The sequence below is a fragment of the Tyto alba genome, unplaced genomic scaffold (assembly GCF_018691265.1).
Source record: "Tyto alba isolate M040663 unplaced genomic scaffold, T.alba_DEE_v4.0 Super-Scaffold_6, whole genome shotgun sequence".
NCBI lineage: Eukaryota > Metazoa > Chordata > Aves > Strigiformes > Tytonidae > Tyto > Tyto alba.
The window spans coordinates 44,032,122-44,053,961 of NW_024881327.1; positions in this window are offsets into that span (position 1 = coordinate 44,032,122).

Sequence of the window (21,840 nt, forward strand, 5' to 3'; positions counted from 1 at the left end):
TCCATTAAGGGGAGGTGGCTCTTCTTTGCTGGGTGGAGTCAAGTATCACTTTTCATTTGGTTCATACTCCACTGTACATTAAAATCATGTTCGTTCTTTAGCTTCATCTTTCATGAATAAAAATAAACTAATAAAAGTCTCTGGAAGAACTCACCATGCAAATAAACCATTTCATTATTATAGATGCTTAAATCATCACTTAGAAATAGGTTTATGTACTTACTATTGAAGTTATTAAAATAAAAGATCTTGTTACAGATTTATTTCACGCACCCTCTTCCAAAGAACATACAAATTTGGTTCAATCCCAAGAGCATACTCTTGGATATAATTTTTTATTATTATAAAGAGTCCACTAGAAAAGGACAGTATGTCTGCAGTTTGAATTTGACAACAACATTGTGATTCCTAGATTACCATTGTCCTTATATTTTGCAAAATCTGTAGCAGTCATTGAGGTAGCCACCTTTCTTCTGGAGCCCCAATGACTTCAGAAGTAGAATTTAATGAAAACAAAGTATAATATATGCCCCTGGTGTGAGACTGGCAGTAGGAAATACCAAGATGATGGTAAATGGTGCTAGAGCTCACATGTCACAAGTTTGCCACGATAAGTACTCTACTGGGACAGTGGATGAAAGTGAAGTAATAAATGCCAAACTATGTAAAATAGTGTCACATCATATATGCTCTTGTATAAAAATAAATGATATAAACTTGTGATTTACTAAAAATTTGAAAATAAATTGTTGGGACTTCATAGTATCAAAATGGAAAGGATTTCAAACTAACTTTCAGAGACACAATTTTGGGCCTATTTACACGTTTTGAAGAAATCTGGATGTCTATAATTAGCTGATGATGGCAAACTGAAAGGGGCTAAATGCACTACTGAGGGTAGGATCAGAATTCAAATCATTTTGAGAAAGAAAACTTGTATTAAAGACCTGTGTTATGGAAAATAAATGTGGAATGGGGAATAGCTGATTGGGTGACAGAAGAGGATGAAGGATTGTAATGGGTGACAAGTCAGACATGAATAAACATTTTGGCTGTACTGCAAAAATGGCAAGCTTCAAATCAGTAGAAGTGTCGCAGACAACACAGAGAGAAATTTATTCTCTGTCCATTGAGACCTTGGATGAAGAACTGTATCCAGTTTAGGCACAACACAACACAAGAAAGATGTTGACAAATTAGAGTACAAAGAGGAACAATAAAACTTATAAGTTTAGAAAATATGAACTTTGAGGAAGGGTTGAAGGAACAATGTTTGTTTAGTCTAGAACAGACTGAGGGCAGATAAAAACAGTCTTCACAATGTAAAAGCCTTTTATGAAGAAGACAGCTCTTCTCATCTGCAGGGGAAAGGAAAAGAAGATTTATATTGTGTATTTTCATAACAGTAGAGTAATGAAGTACCAGGATCTGTTACATAAGGAAGGTCTCCTTCATCTCAGCTTTTTAAAAACAAGTTAGATCTTTTTTTTTTTCATATTTGTTATCCTGGTTGTAGGTGTTTCTGCCTCAGGGCATCACGGTTGCACTGGATCTTTAGAGATCCTTCTGATCCCTTGCATTTGCATGCTTTCAGGATTTAATTTGACAAAATAGAACAGCTTGATGTTGATGGAGGGATCAAAAGACTGCCATGTGTAAATGTCCCAGATCCTAGTGGATATAAGCCAAAGGAGATGGTGATTCAGACTCATGTCTAGCTGTCCAACCACTAACTAAAAAGGCATTATTTCATTTGGTTGTGTTCTGCAGGGATAAACCATGCTTACATCACTAGAGTGAGAGATAGGGGAAACCTGTTTTCTTTCAATTTTGTAAGGATAGAGCCGTTTCTTTGGCACTATCAGTGCTGATGTGTATGTGGCCAGTGCCAAAGCTGTACGCATACATGGGATTTAATCAGGCTGAAGAGTTTAGAAGAGATTTTGAATGGTGGTTATACCAAAACACTGGATGGATGCTTAGTAAGGAATCCCATATCCTACAGTGACTGAATGGGCTTTGGTCTACCCAAGCTAAACAATAAAAAATATTTTTGGAAGAGTTAGCTTTTTCATTGTATTATTCTTGTGCTCAGACAAGCTTAGTGCTTGTGAATGAAAGAAGATATGACAGAAAAAGACACAGACATAAATTCTTTATCTGCACAGGCACAGCATGAAATGCAGTGGCAATGCTGATGCTAACAGGCTTTCTCGGTTTATGGGAGGATAGTTTAGTCTTTAGGCTGATGCATAAACAATTACTTACCAAGACTGACGATTCTGATATGGGTGCCTGTCCACGAGGAAATGTGATCGAGAGAGGAGTGTAGGCTAATGAACAGCTGTCGCTAAATCCTGGACTTTAAAGCAATAATTACAGAAATGCAATAACCATTGAATGTTGCTGGTCTGTTCGGCAATTGATTTCCACTACTAAAACATTTTTTATAAGCAGAATTGTTTTATATGAACAGTTTTATTTCAGCTGAATGTAAGACTCCCTAATTTTAACTGAAAAATGCAGCTACCTTCAAAATTTTACAGTATTTATCAGGACGAATCACATTCGTAGTAGGTCAAGCATGACACAATCTTTTCCAGTAATTTTTCTTACGTGTTTCTGATGGTTTATATCTCTTTTCCATCCACCATCCTCAACAAAAATACTTCAGAGTACTATTGTGTGGGCTAGACAGATGAATGAATTGGTCGGATATTAGGCACCTGACACTAAAGCTCCAGTTCTCCAAACTCATGCTTATCAGCTGCTTAAAGCAGTAGGAAGTCCATAGACACTTACAATTTTGGCCACTCGATTCTCTTGACTAGATGTTCTTCTTGTGGTATAACCCATATCATGAGTAGCTCAAACCTCATATCTAAGTCCCATCAGGGTCTTCTAACAAGACATTCCTTTGCTTATTTTGGTTGACACCTCAATCCCAAAAGCAGTTTCAAACTTGCTTAATACATCGGTATTTTACAAAAGAAGAACTTAAAGAGGTTGCTCTCCCTAACCTTCAGGAATTATTAATTTTGGGGAAGAGGCAATGGCAAATGGAGGGACTTCTATCAGTATGTTCCTAATAGACCAGTAAGACTGAAATCATGCGGAGTCTCTCTCTGGCTTTGTGGTTTACCATAAACTGACGGGCACCACTACCGAATATCTTAGTACTTTTCCTAAGGTCCCAGATAATCATACGTGGGCTTTGCAGTGGCAAAAGCAGGTTCTCATTGGAAGAAAAGTTTTCTTTCTGAAGAGGAAGTCACACCAGTAAAACAGCAGGGCAATTATCATGTGCCTACATTTCCTGGGTCTCAGTTGAATGAAAACTACAATGATCCCAGTGTTGTAAACTTCCATTACACATCCATTTGACTTTGTTGATTGAGCTACATTGGCCTTTCAGCTTTGGGCACTGTGGTTGGAAGCTGATGAAAACTCAGGCAAACATGATAAAGACTAAAAGACAACTGCTTTTTAGTGACTGCAGTATTACTCCAATAACTCTGTGAAGTTTACAAAGATACAATCAACCATTCCATAGTATCCAATCAATATTATGTGCAATAAATTATCTATGCTGCTACATACCTGCCAAAATCTAATGAGAGCTTGCTTGTGTTTAATTGGCAGAGTTCATGCTACTGTACTAATTTTGCCATCTGAGAGATTTGTTGTCATTGAGTTTGGTGTCCTATTTCAGGTATAAACCAAGAAATAGACCCTAGAAAGTACACCATTTTTAGTCACTGAGTTTATCACCTTCACTGCCAAGGAAAATATTTTCAAAATTGAAAAACATGCAGGCTTTATTTTCATACTTGGAGAAAAAAAATTTCCACTGCTACACAAACAAAACACACCCGTGAGCACAAATCCTCAGTGAGGTAATGGCAAAGCTCAGAAGCAAGTCTGCGAGAACTGAGACTTGCTTATGTGAACAAAAAAATATTAAATTTACAGGCTGGGTAGCTGACTGCTATCTTCCACAGGTGCTAGACATAATTTAGCAATAGAATTTTTTAAATTACTTCATTGTTTTTATTTCTGTTTGCTGTTATTTATAGAATATGCCTGTCAGAAGCCTTTGGTCCTAATTACTATCTTTAATTACTCTTACCGAGCTCCTTTAATTTTAATGGATATCTGTGTTTGTGTCTGAGACTAGTCAACTGAAAAGACAACACTGAGGCTATGGTTTGCAACCAGCATATTTGCCCTTATGTGGCATAAGAGAGAATGTCATGCTGGTTCTGTTATTAAGAATAGCCAATCTATTACTATAAGTAGTATATTTGATCTGAAAAGATTTGGATTTTTTTTTTTAAGTTAAAAACTACTTTCTTTTTGTTGAAAATGTTAAGTGTATAAAATACTATGAAAATAAAGTATTTAGTATAATTTTTAATTTTAGGAACGTGCATAATTTTTTGCCTTTTTATAGAACTGGTGCCTTAGTGACGCCAGAAGTGCAAAGATTGATAAATTCCTTTCTTCCCCATTCTATTTTCACTGAAAATTTACTCTTTTTTATTAAGTTGTAACCTGAAAATCCAACTATTCCAAATGCACCCTCAGGAAAAATGGCTATTACCACGCATATAAAAGGGGATGGCTTCAAGAATATTTTGTCTGTGAGTTTCATAAAAACAGATTTCTGAAGACAATCTGACCTCTCTCCAATGGAAAATTTCTGTGGACTTTTGAGGCATTTTGAGTTATGAAATAATACCAGTGCTGATTGTATTTGTCCATGGAAAATCTTGACCTACATCATGAGGAAAGGAAAGGAAAGCAAACCCCATTTTCTTTAGGAGAGAACTATGAGGCTGGTTGTGAGAATAACAACTTATGTAAATGAGTTTCTAACCTCTCACATAAACAGCTTCTGGGATATCTCCCAGTAACACCCAGACCGTAACAAAGCAGACACCACACAGAACACAGATCCTTAAAGCATGCAAAGAGAACCAAAAATTGCCCCTAGGAGCTCCTGAGCCTAGCAGAGCACTGCTTTATCAGTCTCTGTGAAATAGACATTTTTTTAAATGAAGAACACACTGGTGGTAAGTTTAGGATAGTGTAGTTCAATATTTTTTTTAGATAATCTCTGCCTTCCTTTGAAATCTATAATGATAGCACTGGACTAAGGGATAATGAATCTAATATGAAAAAATAGAGTACGTGCTGAAAAACAGCTGCTTGAGCTTATTTATAATTATGTATACAATCAAAAAATGGTAACAATTTATCTGTCTATAGCATGTCAGATAATTTCGAGGTCAAAACCAAAATGAAAGACCAGAATTCCTACTACAGCAAAATTCTTCATTATGCTCCACTGTAACATGGTAATTTTTGGAATTATTATTGCATAGGATAAATATTCTCCTATCTATCAGGGTTTCAAACTCATCAGTGAAGAGGCCTGATCCAATGCCAAATGGAAGCAATGGAAAAAGTAGGACAGACTTGAGTGAGAGTACTTTGAAACAGTACTTGAAGGAGAAAGCCTGTTGTGAACAAAGTTGCTTCCTTACAGTATTGCTTTCCTTGAATGGATACATATTTCCACAATTAAAATTGTTTTCATAAGCAAGGTACATTAACTTTTGTGGGCCTTAATGAAGCAGACAAACTGAAGGTCCTACATTACCTTCTTTGCTCTGTGGCAAAATATGGTTGCTACATCTCAAGTAACCTACTCACAACTACCTGCTGAATAGCTTTTAGTAACATTCTTAATAGAAACAATGAGAAGAGAGACAACAATATTTGGAATTAAAACGTATCATTTGAATCTCAAACTAGAATATTGAGGAAAAAGTTGGTAAAATTAATGGAAATCTTGCTACTGTTTTCTACAGGAGAGAGATCAGAACAGTTCAAGGTCCTTAATTTCATACGCATAAACTGAAATAATTTTAGGTTCTTTCTTTCTGAAATAAAAATTTCTTCTGTCCCACAATCCAATTGGTATCATCAGTTTGGTACTGGTGCAGTGGAATGGAATTGATGACACAGGAGAATCTCTGCCCAACCCACATGAGTCTGTGTAATCAATTTTTTTAGCTAACACAGATTTTCCTGCCTCTCTGGTAATCCTCACTATGCAGGATATGTTCCTTTCTTAAGGGAAGAGATACTTCTTGCATTTAAAAAAATACAACCCTTTGAATACAAATAAAATGACTAATGCTTCTTTAAGCTCATAGTGGTTCCATGCAGTAACTTAAATGGGAGGCTATTAATTCATCTGTGACTGAAAACCAAAACCAGACGGATTAGCTTGTTAGACTTCTCACAAAATCTAGCTATGAGTTATGGACATGGTGGGGAATACAGTTCTTGTTCGGTTATCTTCTTTTAAGTTTTTCTTTCCGCTGTTTCATTATATTTGGCTTTTAGAAATTTGTTGCACCTAATCTCTCCTAAAAAGTCTTATTGAATAAGAGGTAAAGAGCAGATGTTATTTTTGAATGTAAAAACGTAGCTAAAAGATGCAGCACAAGTTTGCTAGGGACAATTCATAAACTCTACATGTTATACTCCTCTCTCTTCTATCAAAGGGAAGCTACATTTGAACTACAGTTACCAAAACAAGAAAAAGAGATATTGGTCTCCTTTAAAAGCATATTCTTCTGTTTGAGTATTTATATGAATTTAGGACTAGTGAATTAATGTGATAGTGCCTGCTGTTCATTGTTCTTTGTCTGTACATGAACGTGCCTAGTGAAACAAACTCGTCAAACAAATTTGGCATAAAGATACCAACAGTGTGAATCATAAGGGGCTTTATCAGGACACAGGCAGCTAGATATCCAGCTTGGTCAGGACAGTACAATTGTATGCATGCCAAGAAGCACGACTTTATATGCATAAGGAAGTTTTAACAGGAAAATGACATGTATTGCATTTCAACTCATAAATTCACTTTTTTGGTTGTAAAGAGCTTCTGCTCTGTGAGTTCTGGCAGCAGAAGTGTGCTTTTGAGTCCCACTCCTGTTCACACTGGAGTCAGTGAGAAGGCCTCCACTGCTGTCAGTGAGAGAGTGGATTTGTTGGACTGTTCAGCATGTTTTAAGAATGCTCTAGCCTCTCTCAAATATTTTTGAATCCAATAAGCAGCGTGGATGCTGAGTGCCTAACATAAACTCCTGAAAAGATTCATCAAAACTCTTCATACCAACATCTTTCCACTACACAACATGTCCCAACTGTAACTGTTAGGGTAATGCCATGCCCCAACCCTCAGCTGTTCAAGTAATTGCCATGTCTGTTCAGCCTTTGCTTGGTCTGCTGGGACGACCAAGTAGTGTCCCACTTCAGAACTTCAGAGCTAGACAGCTGAATCAAACTTCATTTATTGTATTATAAAATCTGACTCTTGGATACATATCTAGTATGAACTTCATCAGTTTTATTGGGGATGTAGGTATCTATCCACAGGACTGGGATACCAAACAGACATTAGATGGGAGTAAGTTTTGATTCTGACTATCCTCACTTTTATTTAAAATGAAATATTGCAGTCTGGACAGTGTCAGTTTGGAGGGCTATTCAGACTTCCATGTTGTCACCTTTATTACACATAGCTGAGCTGATTCCCATCAGAACCCATGGAAACACTGCCAATGTCTTCTGTGAATGATGAACTAAATCCTTTTCAAGCTCTCAAATGAAACAAGACACAATGCATGTGATTCCTCTCACCTAACCTCAAGGAATTAATTCAACTGTCTAAGTATCAGTGCAGATTGTGATTTTTAGCACCTTAATGTATTCAAGACATCTGCACAGGGCTGCCAGGAACAACAGGGCGTATGAGAAGGTTATGCCCTTTTGGAGTGTCAGCACCCTTTTACAGATCAGATGGAATACCCTAGAGCAGCTCAAATGGCAGTAGATCCATATGTGTGCAACTGATTTGAGTCTGAAGTAGTTGCAGTGTACATGTCTACATATAACTTGAGTGTCCCTGCTAATCTTAACATCAATAGAGTTAATATATCAGTAAAATACAGAGAATTATTTATATAATCTAAAAGTAGGTACCCACATTTGAGCAAATCAATTGCACCTTAAACTCCATTGACACTATTAATCAAATAAACGTTCTGCTCTTCTGTAACTCAAAGTTTGTAGCAGTAAAAACAGCTGAAGAGCCTTTGTTTTGTGGTTGACCACCAACACTGTGCTGAAGTTTTTGTTTCTCTGCCAATGCCTCCAGATTGATACATAAGGATTTTCTCTCCTCCAAGAACTGAGGCTCTCCAGCTCATATAATTTTCTGTATCTCCCCCAAATTGAGTAAAGCTGTTTCAGTTTAACCATAGACTTAGCTATCTAAGAGGGAGCTGTCAGAATGAAGAGAGGCTTTTTAATAAGACTTCTGAGTTCCCTATACATTTTGTCTTTTCATTAGCTAACTCAGTTTGATCTTTCCAGTTGTGTCTTGAAAGCTGTATTTGTATCATGGAACTTGTACATACTATGAAAATTTTAGCCTGCCTGTATAATAAAGAACTTTGTTATCAGCAGTTGATTTAAAGGTTTCTTAAATTGTAAGGCATTTTCTTCAAGTCAGCCACTATACAAACTTGGGTTACAGTCTCTCCAGATCTTGTAAAGCAATGCAGGCTCAGGGTGGCTAAAATCTGAATGTGAAAGCTGTGATCTCGAAGAACTGCCAGGTGCTGCAGTGAAACGGTGCTGGTGATTCAGAAGATGGCACTCTTCCCTCCAAGTCAGCACTAAACCAGTGCCCGATGTGCTTCACAGAGGCACTGTACTGTCGAGAAATATAAACTTGGCTCTTAGTGACTTGTGGCCAATTAAAGATCTCATGGAACATTTCACAAAGGGAAAGACATTAATCTCGGCGTCCTGGCCAGATTATACAGTAATAGTAAAAATAAGTCTAGAACATTTTTGGTCTAGTTTTACATTCCTCATACTGAATTGAGTGCCAGGATCTCTCCTGGTGCCCTCTGAATTCAAATTAGTTCTACCAACTAAAAGCTGCATTGGATTTGGCCCTAGAATCAGTTCCCTTCTACATCTGCTGTCAGCTGCGTATTGGGAAGTTCACCAGAAGCAGATGGGCTTTTGTTCTGCTTTGGTTTTGATGCTGTCAGGTGAGTGGGAGTTATTTGAACTCCAAAGACAGAGTGGAAATCAAAAAGCAATCTAAATGCCAGGTGATTCTGTCCACAAGCAGATGTTTTTAGACCACTGCAATTAAAAAGCCTGTATGAGAAAGCGTCAGTTACCATAGAAAACCAGATTGTTGGCACTTAGTGCATTTCAAGAAAAGAGCATTACAGTGTTTTAGGCCTGGTTGGCAGCCAATCACAATGCAACATCTCTCTCTCCCTTCCCCTCCGGCAATGAGAAGGGACAGAGAGCCAGGCTTGGGGTTCAAGATAGGACTGGGATGGGGAAAAATTCCCCTTTATGATCATGAGCAAAAGGCAGACTCGTTAGGGGAAGAAAAAAAGAACATACATTTATTACAGACACTAACAACACATAACAGAGTAGGACAGTGAGAAGCATTGCCACATCTTGAGAACACCTTCCCCCCACCCCTCCCTTCTTCCCGAGCTCAGCTCTGCTCCCGATATCTCTACCTCCTCCCCCAGTGGCGCAGGGGCAGGGAATGGGGGGGTGCAGTCAGCACTGCCACTTTCTTCATCTTCGGTGAGGGGAGTGTCCGGAACCTGTTCCTCCTGCTCCATCGTGGCCCCCCCCTCTCACAGGAGACAGTCCTCCACAAACTTTCTCTGGCATGAGTTCCTCCCATGGGCCGCAGTGTTCCCCACACTGCTCCGTCATGGGTCACTAACTTCCTCCGACTGGATTCTCTCCCACAGCTGCAGCCCTTCCCGAGCTGCTCCGGCGTGGGACTCCCCCGCATGTTGCAATCCTCCCAGCGCTCAATTACAGCAGCGGGGCTGCCTTTTCCCATGAGACCCCGGCCACCTTCGGGCACAGCCCCTTGATTAGGTGAGCAGGAGCAACAGGCCATAAATCAATGTCTGCTCCACCGTAGATCTCCATGGGTGGCAGGGGGGGGCCGCCCTGCCGTCTCACCACAGGATACAGGGGGGTCTCTGCTCCGGCACACCTTCCCCCTCCTTTCTTCCTCCGTTCCTCCACTGACCTTGGTGTTCATGCAGCTGCAGCAGCAGCTCCTCCTCACAAGTCCGACTGCCCGTCACCACGTCCCTTCTTAAATATGTTATTGCAGAGGCGCAGCCGATTGGCTCAATTTCCCAAACAGAAGTGGAGCTGACTTGGAGCTGGGGGAGCTTCCAGAAGCTTCTCACAGGGGGCCGCCCCGATAACCCCCTCCCCTGCCACCAAAAAACCTCCACCATTCACTCAACCCAGGACAACAAAAATGGGGAAAAAAACATTTTGCTGTTGCTAAATCATATTTACTTACTAAATATTAATACCAGATGAGTTGCCATGTTGGTAAAAACTTTTCAACATGGTAAGTGCTTTTATCTAAAAGGTTTTGTGAAACATAAGATGTGGAATACTTAAGAGAAGGGAAAAAAAAGGGAGGACAGGTTGGTTTATATATGACTAGCAAAATTTTTGAAAATATCTTGAGTCAGGTATGTAGAGACAAATATTATCACAAGTCAATAGGCTGGTTATACCCTGGGAACTGTATACAATGGACAGGCTTGATTGATTAGTTTGGCAAACTAAAATTTTGGGATACTTGTACTAAGTGTCTGAGATACCAGTGTGAATTTGGACTGAAAGGCACAACTTGTCCACAGGCTATCTGATATACACCTTTAGGAACAGTTTTTTTCATTACTCCATGGAACTTTTCAGCCTGACATGAAACACTATAAAATGAGATCCTTTTACAGAATCCTTGGGAAAGTCAGCTATTGACTGAAAAGGAACTGATTCAACTTGAACAAATTATATGATTTATTTGAGTGAAGTTCATTGCATCCAAGTCAGACATCTGGGATAAGAGTCACCACTTTACATGTGTTGGGTGAAGGAGGCAGGGGAGGAATGGAGAGAGATGAGGAGAAAGATTCTTCAAGAAGACAAAGGTGAGGTTAAACAAAGTAATTCTGATAAGACAACCTCTCAAGAACTTGGGGAAGTCGGTATTGATAGATTGGACGAGAGGTCAATAGGAGCTGGTGTGGATGAGGTGAAAAGAAGTAACAATTATTTCCAGAGACTGGGATGGGAATGAGAAGTTTGAATTTCAAGTGAGAATGAGTGTTTAATGAGGGTCCAGTGGTAGGGAGGAGTCAGCAGTGGGACAACCTGGGATTATTTAGAAGAGGAAAATTAGGGAATCACACTGTGAAAATGGCTGAGTTCTGCACCAACAACAAACACCTCTAAAATCCCATGTGAGGACAGTCTGAGAAGATACCTTTCGTCTGTTTCTTAACCCTTGCTGTTCCATGTAAGTGAAATTAAGCCATTACTGCTATAAGTTACTCTGTGATACATGGTCTACATAGTGACTCCCAAACACTGATCTTGCTGAGTATTCAACCCTTTGCTATGATTTTGCAGCATGGAATTCTAATTATTCATTGAATTGGAAAAAACAAAACAAAACAAACAAACCACAACCAAAATCATTGTTTTGCTACTTCTTACACACAGATAAGAATTATTAATATAGTGGAATTTTATAGTATAGGTTAATTTTAGAATTTACCTACCAGATAGGGTGTCACAGAAAGGGCTGGTATGGAGATAGCCATTTTTAAAAAAATCCTGTCTCTGAAGGAAAGATAGTTCTTTGGCACCATTAGACTACTTAGCACAAATACTGTGTAGTAACAAAATCGTGAGTATTTACAGGACTTTACTAGACTAATCCCACTGAGTTGAGTATCCTGAACATGGGACCGTAAAAACCATCTCCCATATGAACCCTTGCATTTTTATGGTCAGAGAGAAAGGTTGGAGCAGTAAAAGACAATTGTCAATTGATTGTCTGAAAAAAAAAACACAACGGAGGTGCCGGCTGAAATTCCCTCTGGGTGAGAATGGTTCTGAATTCTGTTCCTTGCTTCCAGGATGAATTCTCCAATCAGTACATTGCTATATAGAACATGACCAAATCTCCTTCTCCTCCAGATGATCTTCTGAAGAGAAGAATTAGGCAAATGTGCAATCAGAGAGGACACCCAGATGTCTAAGTGCAGAAACAATTTCAGTCCTGAATTTGTTTCACTGCAGTGACTGTCAAACAGCAATGTCACACTTGGCCTGTTTCTAAATATTCAGCCACCCGGCTGTGAGGAATTTCTACTCATTTGTCTATGTTGATGTGGCACTGTGTAATGCCAAACACCTCCTCTACCACATTTGAAAACTGAAACTCAGTTTCAAAGACTGAAAATCTGACTAATAGAGGATTTGTGGGATAGTACAGTGCCTTCTTCCTTCTATAAGAACAGTAGGAAGGGCTCCGGAGAGAGAGACTGGAACATAAAGCTTTGAGACTCTTTGAGATGACTGAATGGCAGCTCAATGGAGAAGTGCATGCCATTTGGGACCTGACTGGTTCACTGCTCTTGTTCCTGAATACCAAGAAACTGTCGGATCCATAAAAGAACCTGTCCTTCCAACACATCCTGCCAAAACCATCCAAAATTAAAAGGTCTGTCTGTGGACAAGCTGCATGAGTCTGTGCACTCCTACAGATAGACTTTCTGAATCCTTGCTTTCTCTTGAAACAATGAACATAATGTTTCTTTTCAGATTTGATCTCAACAGCAAATACTGATATATTCATCTTGTTCTCTTCCATATGTAGTCACTGCTCTTTCCTAAGAACTCTGAAATGCAGCTGCTCCATGACAAGTAAAGGATGAGAAAACAGGCATGCATGACTCCTTGACTAGTAAAATTTTCCAAAGACTGGGCCAGGAGCACACATAAGTCCTGGGGATAGCAGTAAATATACATTCCCTTGGGTTCTTTGGAGTGGAGAGAAGGCAAGCATCTCTTCTTTTTCCTCCCTCACGTATAAAAATACCCTTAAGGTCTGTATGTTTCCAAATACATTTTATGCTCTGATTTCACTGCAGTAATATGATTCAGTAATTTCATTATTCAAATTCCTCTAACTTAGAGAGCCTACTATTTGCTCTTCTTTTATCCAGTCATGACCAAAAATCCCACGACAGTTTTAACCTATTTGGTTAAAGCACACTGATAAAAAGAATTTGGTGACAATACTGATTAAAAAATTTTTTTCATCATGAAAAACTGCGGGAGATTTCACATACAAGGCAGCTCTTGGCCCTGAACGGAAGAGGAGTGTGAAGCAGACATGAAAGAGGTACAACACCCATCTGTCTTTCAGTGTGCCTTCGATAATGATATACAGAATTTCAACAGGCATCAGCACAGAGGGGGTGGCAAGCAGAAAGCCTTGTCATGACCGCTGGTGAGTTTTCACAGATAGTCATCCATGGAGACAAACCAGAGAAATGTGATTAATGAGCTGGAATAACGCGATCTTGTGGGGCACTGTAGTTTGTGCTACAATGTTTCTTCACACTGCAAACATCTGTCACAAACAGGCTCATGAAATCATTTGCCGTTTGCTTTATCTGCAGAAACATTCTTTGTGTGCTGACATCATACAAAACGTGCCAGGGTAAGCAAATAAAACCCTATGGCAAACAGCTTGGTCTAACTGTAACACCTGTCTTCTTAACTTCCTTTGGCCAATTATTTCACAGGGCTAAGCTGATAAAAATGCCCATAGCTTGAGTGAGAAGGCCGAACCACCATCTTTGAAGTCTAGCCCTTTCGCACAAAGTTAGTCTGAGTCACAGAGTTAGGTGGAGAGTTCCAGTTTAACACAGAGTAGTGGTGGCAGGATGTGAGAAAACTGCTGCTTCCAAATCAGCGGCTCTGTCTAGCATGAGAAGTGTTAGTTCAGAGTTTCTCTATTCTTCTCCAAGGATCTGTTTTAAGTCACCATAAAAGAGAGGACACTGGACCTTTAGACTGACCCAGAAAGACCACACTTACGTCGTTCTTTACGCTTGATCCATTGTTCTCCACTTCATGGCTTCACTCATCCTATCACACCTCCCTACACTGCCTTTTGAGTTCTACTAGCTGTTCTCTTCTGCCACCGCTCAGCTTTCACAAGGAAAATTCAGGCAGCATTACGATTTACCTCACTGTCCTTATGTTGTCTTTTTTTTTAATTCCTCGGAAGTAGTTCTAGTTACCTTCAAGTTTGGGGCCTCTAACTTAAACCAAAGAGTTCCAACTCTTATAATTTTACAGCAAGTCTTGAAAATGTGGTGTTTTTTCTTAAAACATTAACTACTGTAGTAATTTGAGAGTCTCCACTCCATAATAAAACAATTTTCTAGCTCTTGGAGGGAAGCTCAAGAACACAACTTCCAAGCTTATAAAAAGAAGACAATAAAAAGAAACAAAATATATATTATTAATTTTAAAATTCATAATTAGTAAAAGGCTCAGGAGTTTGAAAACTTGCGGTTGGTAATACTCCTAAACCCACTTTCCCTCAGCAGTCTTCCCTTAGACTGATTGTTTAATTAGATAAATTTGAAGAGAAAAGCATCACGTACCCTAGGCAAACACCATTTTTATAGTAAATCCCCTAATCTTTTCCAAGTGAAATTGAACAATTTATCCTTTCATGGATTAAGTAGAATAAAGCTTTCTCCATGAATGTAAAGTTTTGACTCCGATTTCCAGAACTAATTCTATATTTTTTTCTGTAATTAATTTTACATTTCTGTTTCAGCCTTCCAATCCTCATCTGTCTTGGCACCCACTGTGCAGACCCTCTTGCAGAAAGATTGGCTGATATCCAGCGACATCCACACCACCCTTCAACAATGCCAAGCCACCATAAAAAGATTCATAAAATATGCAGACCTCTGAACCTTGTTACTCTGCCAGCAAGGAAAAAAACAGTCACAGAAAATGGGATGGTATCAACAAGAAAAAATAGGGAAGAGATGGAAGACAGAAGGATGTTGATTTTGTGATGTTTTAGAGAATATGCATAGTTATATACTAAATACCTAGTGATACCAGTAACGATAGCACAAAGGGAGGAAGTTGGATTTTTACATGGAATTTGAACATTTTAAAGAGTAAAATCATTTACAAGAAGTCTTTTCTTACTTGCTGAATAGATTTTACAAGAAGTCTTTTCTTACTTGCTGAATAGAATTTAATATAATACACTTGGTATACCTCTATTCAGATTACATCCTCCTCTTGGCAAGACTCTCTAATCTTGCCAGTTTTTCCAGGAGATAATACATGCCATCTGGAGGAAACATTTCTCTTTTCCCCATCCTCCCATCTGTTATATATTTTTCTTTGATCTCCCCACCCTCAGCACTTTATCCTCTGATCATCCCTAGACCTCAAACTCTAGCTCTACAACCATTTTCACTTTCAGTCTCACTGTATTTCTATTTGAGTTTTGCCTTGTGGTTTTATCACACTACTGAAACTACTAGTCTGCAATAGTCTTAACTGAATCCTTCTTCATCTCTAATTTTAGTGCACCTCTTTCTTTTCTCTTGAAATTCTGAGTGACCTTCTTAAATTCATTTTAGGACTTCTGCTATCAGATTATATACTCTTTAATCTGGTAGATTATCTGAATTATGGTCACAAAATAAGAAACAAAGTAAGAAGGGAGTTCATGATCCTACCTACCCAAGGCAGGATCAGTTTTTTTCTAGAGTAATTTCTGAACAAAAACTATGTAAGCTTTCTTATAAAGAAGGCCTTAAAAACCAAAGATATTCCACATCCTCGGCACAAAATTTAGTTCCAGTGCTTTGCTGTCTTTATTTTTAAAATATCACTCCCTCTAAATTTAAAAATATCTTCATCATATCAGTCCTAAAGTTTCCTAGCAGCATTCTGAGTCTTTTTCCTCTTGAGCTATCCCAGTGAATAGGGAGAGCACCTTGTTACTCTCTTTTTTCAGCAACCTTTTATATATCTGAATACTCGTGTTCATTTTCTGTCTTCTTTTGTTTTAGACTAAGCAATTTCAGATCTTTCAAGATTAGCTTTAAGAAATGTTTCTAATCCTTTAATGATTTTACACTCTTAAGGATTCTCTCAAACTTGTTCACGTCTTTCTTGAAGCAGCAAATGCAAAACTAGGCACAGAATTCCAACTGAGACCTTACCAGCAATGAGGAAGGCGGAAATATGAGGGATGGGGTTCTGATTTTGTTTTTGTTTGTAAGGAATACAAAGGTTCTATATACTTAATTAAGGCAAAGAGGCTTGGGTGGTTTTGATGTGTTTTTTTCCCCCTTGATGTGCAGGCTGATGGTCTCTTACAAGCCTGAAAACTTGTATGTAGAACTGCACTGAATCAGTCAGTTCCTGTTTCATTACTGGATTGCTCACTACTTGTGCAAAAGTGTAGTACTTTGCACTTGTCCTTATTGAATTGCATCTTATTTACTGGAAACATTCCTCCATTAAAAAAAAAAAAAAAATCTTAAATTTAACTTTTTCTATTATTTTGCCTTTCAGTCAGCTGCAGTTGTAATAAGAAGAATGCTGGACTCAAGATATGTTCCTATGGAAACACCTGACATAATTTCAGGTAGACTATGAAGGATTGATGACTTTTTGGACAGCAGAATTCCAGGAAGTTATGCATCACTAAGTTTCACACAGACTTTAATTTCACTGTTTGCTTACAAAACTATTATCAAAGACAGTATCAAAAATACTAGTAAGGTCAGTATGTACTTAATGACAGCCACAGTTTTTACTCAGTCTACAATCCCTATTATACTATTATAGATGAAATTAGGTTTGTAAGACATGGTATAATCTTAATCATAATGTCTGTTAAGTACTACTTTATGGTCTTCTGAAGGCTTCTAAGATGACTTTATTTTCACTCTACTGTGAACGGCACTTCTAGGTTGCTTCTGACAGTTCATTAAAGCATCCTAATGTAAAATGTACTGGGCCCAGATGAATAGAAAACATCTAAAAGTTACTCTTTCCCTTTCATTCCACTCAAATTAGTTCTTTCTTTAACACACTGTATCCCTTTTGCATGTGGCAGGATATTGCAGAGTATGTATATTCACAGGGACACATCAGCAGGGATGAGGTTATTTGAGACTCTAGGCAGTTGTTCAACAGTAAAGCAGAGCACGGAGCAGAGAGAAGCAAAAGCCCATTTACGTTTGTATGTTTTCCTCCGATTCACTACAGCTATTCATTAGAAGAATAAGGAGTTTCTATGACTCACAATTATTTCCATGCGACTGTTGGTTCCACAGATTCAAATCACACACACAAATCCATGAGCTAGAGCAGACGCAGTGTGGGTCTGGCAACATGTCTTGTCTGAGGAACCCACAAAAGTGTGGTTTGACTTGAAGGAAATTTTTCTTTCAGATAGCCCCACACATACTGAACTGATAGCAGTTGGTGTCACAGTATCTCTCTTTGGAGAGCTAATAGACGGTAAGGAACAGTGCAGCAGTATTTTTAGAGAACTACAAACTTAGGTATCCCACTGAGCAGTGACTCAGCCTTAGGTTTGCCTAGTCCACCTAACCCCTACCCTCTCAGCAGCTAGCTGAGCTTGCATGTTGCAGCTTCAGACCTGGCAGCTCTTGCCAAATGGCCCTTCACACGATGTTTGTGTCCTACTAATGGAATGGCCCAAAAGCACCTACAGGAGAGTGAGCTGCAAAGCAGGAAATCTGCATATGACAAGGAGCTTGATATTTCTTGTCTTTTTGGTTCTGCATAAAACTAAGGCTTCTAACACTCTGTATAAAAAAACTGAATCTTCCAGAGTAGATAAAAAGTTTACCTGCAACACCACAACATCACAGCCAAGTCCCTGCTCTTGTCCAGAAAGATCAGAGAATTGAATCCGAGGCTTCTACAGCTCATAAAACAACCCTGAAATTTTGGTTCTTGGAACTTGTGGAAAGGAAAAACAAAAGGGTCTCTTCTTTCCCTCTTTTATTCTCCATTCTTCCCTCTTCAAACACACATTTTGACCAGGTCTACTCCTGTCTCGTTATCCACACCCTCACACAACAAACAGTTCTCCCAAAGTTTTCATGCTTTGTTCTTCTGGATACCTTTCTTTTTTATGAATTTTCTAATAAAAAAATAGACTATTTTTTTTTTCCCAAGCACCTGCTCAAATAGACACTTATCTTTTCACAGCAGACGTTATATTTAGCGATGAAGTTTGAGATACAATTCCCCCTTCTACAACTAGAAAAAGGCCTGTTAAGACTGTGACAGAATTTAAAGCATACGATTTCTAGGCCAGTTCTGTTTTTAACAGTCTGAATTTCTTCCCCTTAAACATACCAACACAAACTGTTCTTTTGGCTAGAAAGAGAGTGAAGAACAGAGCAGGCTGTGGCATTTCCTTCAGATCATCCCGTCTCTGTGTCAAAAGCCTACCTTTTTTCTCTTGCACCAAATGCAATGAGTTCAGAGTAGCTGTGTCTGACGTTAGAGGAGAACAAGCTCTTGTTTTTTTAATTTGCTTTCAGTATACTCTGAGAGTACTTCCTGAATACATTTTTGGACTCACTAATGCTTCCTGAAGTTATTTGTTGGCTTCACTTTGAGCAGAACACAGAGAAGAAAAATGACCCTGCTTTTCAACTACTATTAGGGAATGGGGGAAAGAGAAAGAAATTGTCCTTAAAAGTATATTCCTAAGACACAGCCTGCCCAGCTTATGAAGTCAGCTGAGAAAGTTCTCACTTTGTTTGATATGATGTGTTTGTGAAAGTCCTATTTCTCCCCCCACCCCTTCTTTTCTTCTGCAATGTCCAGTCTTGAAAACAAACTGACAGATGTTCTCTTGGATCAGCCTGTGAGACTTGCAATGTCAAGAGTGCAAACAGACTTTAGCTGTGTAGTTCAGGAAATGAGATGCAGACAATCTGATAAATAAACAGTGTTTATTACTCCAGTTTAAAGTGTGCTTTGGATTTCTTTTCAAAATACTCCTACGAGGAACTGAGGATGAATATTAAACATGTGCTCCTAATTTACAGACCTCAATGGCAAGGTCAGAGTGGTCTTTAACTTACACAATTTGTATAGTGAGGTTATAACAGAAGTGAATGTTTCTGAACTTTAACCATATTAAAGAAACAATAACAATAAATTTGAATTACATAGAAATTCACTCCAAAGGAACTTACAAGGCTTATGAATACACAGAGAAGAAATAGAACAATAGGATTTAGGACACTGTGTGGGTTAGAATACTTTGTGATTCAAATTGAGAGAGACTGAGATTTAAATCAGATGATACATAATTACCCAGTTTGTATGGGGAAAAGACAGAGTGGAAAATATTCTTATACTCAAGCAATTAAGTATGCATTTTAATGGTTACGGGGTCACAAATTTAGATTTAGATATCATCCAAATGGCACTTCCTTTACTAGCAGCATATAGATCCCCAGTGCAGCACTAAGGCATCATTTCACTATTAGTTTTGTGCAGTTTCATGTGCCACCCTACTTCTCTGTCATGGCTATGTGGACTACATAACACAGAACAGACCAGCATTCATGGCTCCGATGACACATATGCAGCCAGGCAGAAGTAGGAACAGCCAGGGACCATAAACCTGACTTGCATGTACACCAGGAAATGCAAATAAGCAGGCACAAACAGACAATTAACTTCATAGAAAGCCAGAAAACACTTTTTTCCTATTGTGAGAAAGGGAAGAAGAGGGTTTCGAATGCAGTAGGTGATTTTTGGAGCTTCTCTTAAGGGTATGGCAACTAGATGCTTCACTGTCCTTCAGGACTTGCATAAAATCACAATTTGGCCCTCAAGAGAGAGGACAGATACCCACTGAGTCACCAGTAACATTTCCTGCATTGCTCTGGATTTGTCTTGAGGAGCCTCCCTTCCAGCTATGCTGTAAGCATCATTTCCACCAGACGGAGGTGATTCAGAACCCATGAAACAGTCGTTTTTCCAAGTGATGGAGAACTATTACTGAATGAGCTATCATTTAAATAGCTTCTAGTGCCATATTTGAATTTTGCATTAATTAAAATTCTAGTGAAAGGTGTTCAACAAGTAGCACTGAGCCATGAAACCTCTTACTCACTATTCCCAAGAGGAACACCCAATAACTGGTATGACTTTCATTTTTCTTTTTGGAATAATGAATTTTGAAAAAAAAAAAAAAAATGGTTGCAGAGACTGAGGTATCCCTTATACTTCTTGTTCTATCTCCTATAATAAACAGGAGACTGATCAGTACCCCTCAGAATATAATTAATACCCAGTCCCAGCAGTGGCAATATTATACATATGCTTATCCGAGAGAAATTATGTTGTTCTACTTTGGCTACAAGGCAAGAGTCAGCAGAAAATACTTTTCAGGTTTTTTAATCCTAAATTAATGAGATGCAGACTGATAAGACAGTTGTGAAAGATTCTGTGAAACTCCTTCCTTACATGCATCCTAGAATGCAAACTCTCCAGTCAAGGTTGCTGTATTTATCTGTCCATATTCACCCTGTTTTCCTATATCTGTTTGAGGTATCCAAGTGTAACTACAGAAAGAGATAATTAATAGGACTACCAATACAACTATGAAAGATTCTGGAGTCTCAGCAGTAACTCACACACTGCTATTTGTAATTTGAAACATTTTCCCCAACCTCTTCCTTGTAACTGTGGTCGTAAATAATGAAAATATTCACATTGCTTACACACAGAGCGCTTTTTTCTTTCTGACCCATGTTTTAGACCTAACACTTTTCATTTTTATTAGTCTCATGTTTCCTTAAAGGGCAAGCTTAAATCAAACCACTGACATTTTTCATATTTTAGATATTACTCTACAAAGTTATTTAGTAAATCTTACCTTTTCAAAAGTGTGTTCTACAGCAAATTTTACAGTTTTCTCATCACAAGACCTGTAGCGTCTTTGGCTATCATGTATACCTTTTATTTGCCATAAGTGAGATTGCAGTTGTTTGGAGAATCCGGTCACAGACCAACTCTGCCACTGTAACAGAGGTAACAACAAAGTACTAATTGTAGCAGGGGATTCCAGATGCTGCTTACTGTATTCAAGAGGTCCTTAATTAGAAGGCAGCATTGTGATTTCTCCCTGCTTATGACCCTATAGCCAGATGCAGATGGTTAGTAAATTGTGCCTACTTAAACCTGGTTCATGGGATCCCATCAGAAAAAAAGTCTCAGGCTGTACTTTGCAGGACTGCCTAAGTTTTAAACCTCCCACGAAAAAGAGGGAAGGGGGAACTGCAAGCAGAAGTCAAGGTTGGAAATGTCATATGCAGTAAGACTAGCCAAGTTTGGTACAGTCTCTGGGTGAGCTATGTCAGAGGTCTTTTCTATTGAAGTCAGCTTAATGTTCTGGAAGCCAGCTCAAGTCATACCTAAATTAATTATTTGAAAGTTATTGACAAGTTGCTACCTCTGAGCAAATGTGTTTTGTTGATAAATAACACATGGGCAAGGTTTACTGTGCATGTTATGAAGACTATGTGGGTGAGTAGTTAACAGAGCTCAACAGATGCTGTTCCACCTGACAGTGTTACTGAATAATTTGTAATTAATAGTAGATTAAAAAAAGCCCAAAATCAAGAATTAAGGTTTTGGCAATACTTTCAGTTATTATTATACAGAAGCTACCAAATCTTTTGTTGAAGTAAATGACCGTGGGGACCCCAGTAGAAAGCATTTTGTATACCTTGTCACGATGCCACGTATTAACAAGTG